A 3204-nucleotide genomic window follows, 5' to 3' on the forward strand; every position below is an offset into this window, starting at 1 on the left:
AGTTGGTGTTCGGGGAAGACCCCCTTGTGGACACTAACCACGGGTAATTGATCTAACAATTAGCGACACCTGTCACTTAAACCCCAGGTACCTTTTTTTTTTTCAAGTTTCAAGTTTCAAGTTGTTGTTTTTCCGAATGCAAATCAGCATATAGGTTAATTGATACATAGAATACAAAACATATTGTACGTACATATAACTAACTATGATATGTTGTATTGTAAATCAGTTAGTACGGAAAACATCAGGTATATTTTGGAAACACCAGAATATCCCGCCGTCAAGTCAAAAGTTATCTCTTATTAAATTTCAAAGTTAAACTTGTATCAACTCTTACGTCATCATTTAAACAAGACAAAACGTGCAGAAATACCTTATGTTGCATGTATACTGTGTAGTGTATAACGGGAAATGCTCGCCCCTCGCCAGAATAATCAATTTTCGCTTAATGTTGATATCGCTCTTCACATTCAACTTCTATACATATTATGTTGTTTATTCATGTTCGCTGTAATGCTAAATTCGCCTTCATTATGGTGGACTGAAAAGGCGAAACTTAAACTGCAGCGAATATTTCCCTGTATACAGTGATTTCACGGAGTCAAAAGCATATTCAATAATAACTGAAAGCACTAAACCTATATATACCTATATAAGCTATACAAATTCACAGTTGTTTGTAATATACTAGTTGATACAAATTACAAATATAATAACCAGATTCTTAGGTAATATGTCTGTTTTATATTCAAATAAAATATCGTTCATTATATTTAAGAAATGATAGAAAAAATAACATGTACTTTTGTGGTATACAATACATGTATAGAGGCAATGAGGGTGAGAAATATTTAATACATTGCCTAAATAATACCTCGACCAAGGAATGAAGTATGTTATTTTGTCAAAATTCCTTCACCGGTTCCAGGCTAGTACACACATGCAGGCTTAATAAGCTTGTGCTGGACAGTTGACCGAGGCCGTGCTGCGACATAAGGTCACTTCGGCCACTTGACTTTTAGGCGAGTGGACGTGGAGTGGAGTTAATCTTTCGGTGCTGGACGAAGAACAGTGAAGTTTCAGAAAGTACGGAGATACTAAAGGTAGGAACTTACGACCTGCCAACAGTTAGGCAGATGAGCTACATGTGACGACTTATTTTGGCACACACACATATTACAAAGGAATTACATTTAACATGTGTATCAATCATCGCGTTATCATTATGTGATTTAAAAGCCGAGTACTCAATGTATGTGACACGAATGACGCTCAGTTGTAAATATGTAATGTCCGACTTAGATAACCTAATCTAATCTAATTCCGTGGTAATGTGTTGTTCTTTGTATAACGTAATATACCTTATCGTGAATAAAGCCCATAGGCCTGTTTACCGGTAAATGTCTGGTCTCTTACACAAAGTTGTGGACTGTGTGAATGTGACCTTGGTTTTTATCTGTGCGGTGCTTGGCAAGCGTATTACGTGTATGTGTCATAGTGTCTTTGTGACGTAGCCAATTACTGTCATCTTAGTGTCTTTATGACGTGATACATTATACTGACATCTAAGTGTTTTTGTGACGTGATACATAACCAGGGGCGGGTCCAGGTGAGGGCGTAATGGGCGAACCCCCCCCCCCCCCCCCCCCTTTCAAAAAAACCTATATGTATGATACCGGGTATGTTCCGACAAACGGTGTTGCATTTTCAGCTAAATTGTCTGAAATGGGGGTTATGTTTTTTTAGCCTTGCCTTGGAAGGGGTCAGATTTGACTATCTAGAACGGGGTATTATAAATACAAGTCTAAATTGAAAACAACGTTCAAACCTCCCGTTCATAACATCCTGGCCTAGGACTATTGAAATGTTAAGTAACGCCTTATACCCTAGAATTTGGAATTTCTCGTTAATACCATAGACAATTAATGGAGACATATTAGTGTCTNTCCAATCATTTTAATATACCATAGACAATTAATGGAGAGAATTCGGCATTAAAAATGTCAAACCCTGACACTTTAACTATAAAATATACATGCTCCAAGCCAGGAACCGTTACATTAGTGCATTTCACAATTATTTTATGGTTTTTTAGCAAAAAAAAAGGTCCAAAAAAAATCAAATATCCTAGAAACGCCCCTGAACGTAGAGAGCGCGAGCTGTTCACCCTACATACGCATCATCGCCATTTTAGAGAGGGATATTAAATCATGCACCTGTATCAGCATCTACGGCTTACCTTCGGGTTTTGTAGGATGAACTGAAACACAACCAAACTAACCAAAGATTGACTTCAAAAGTACATGTACGTATAGTGAANCTTTGTGACGTTATACATTACTGACATCTTAGTGTCTTTATGACATGATACATTACTGACATCTTAGTGTCTTTATGACGTGATACATTACTGATATCTAAGTGTGTTTTTGACGTGATACATTATTGACATCTTTGTGTCTTTGCGATGTTATACATTACTGATATCTTGGTTTCTTCGTGACGTGATACATTACCTACATCTTAGTGTTTTTGTGACGTTATACATTACTGACATCTTAGTGTCTTTGTGACATGATACATTACTGACATCTTAGTGTCTTTATGACGTGATACATTACTGATATCTTAGTGTCTTTGTGACGTGATACATTACTGACATCTTAGTGTGCAAATGACTTGATACATTACTGATATCTTAGTGTCTTTGTGACGTGATACATTACTGACATCTTAGTGTCTTTGTGACGTGACATCTTAGTGTCTTTGTGACGTTATACATTACTGATATCTTAGTCTCTTTATGATGTGATACATAACTGATATCTAAGTGTGCTAATGACTTGATACATTACTGATATCTTAGTGTCTTTGTGACGTGATACATTACTGACATCTTAGTGTCTTTGTGACATGATACATTACTGACATCTTAGTGTCTTTATGACATGATACATTACTAACATCTTAGTGTCTTTATGACGTGATACATTACTGATATCTAAGTGTGTTTTTGACGTGATACATTATTGACATCTTAGTGTCTTTGTGACGTTATACATTACTGACATCTTAGTGTCTTTGTGACCTAACCAATTACTGACATCTTAGTGTCTTTGTGACATGATACATTACTGACATCTTAGTGTGCTTATGACGTGATACATTACTGATATCTTAGTGTCTTTGTGACGTGATACATTA

General features: G+C 36.2%; 1 protein-coding gene across 1 annotated transcript in view; it reads left to right on the forward strand.

Moving 5' to 3' along the window:
* Window positions 1-3204, forward strand: part of LOC110465787 (histidine N-acetyltransferase-like) — a 16697-nt gene continuing 13493 nt past the window's right edge. The window contains exons 1-2 of the mRNA XM_021521875.1: window positions 1-87; window positions 929-1103. The gene's annotated coding sequence lies outside the window, so the exon portion shown is untranslated. The remainder of the gene's footprint in view (window positions 88-928; window positions 1104-3204) is intronic.

This window comes from Mizuhopecten yessoensis, unplaced genomic scaffold (assembly GCF_002113885.1).
Source record: "Mizuhopecten yessoensis strain PY_sf001 unplaced genomic scaffold, ASM211388v2 scaffold11101, whole genome shotgun sequence".
In the NCBI taxonomy this organism is placed as follows: domain Eukaryota; kingdom Metazoa; phylum Mollusca; class Bivalvia; order Pectinida; family Pectinidae; genus Mizuhopecten; species Mizuhopecten yessoensis.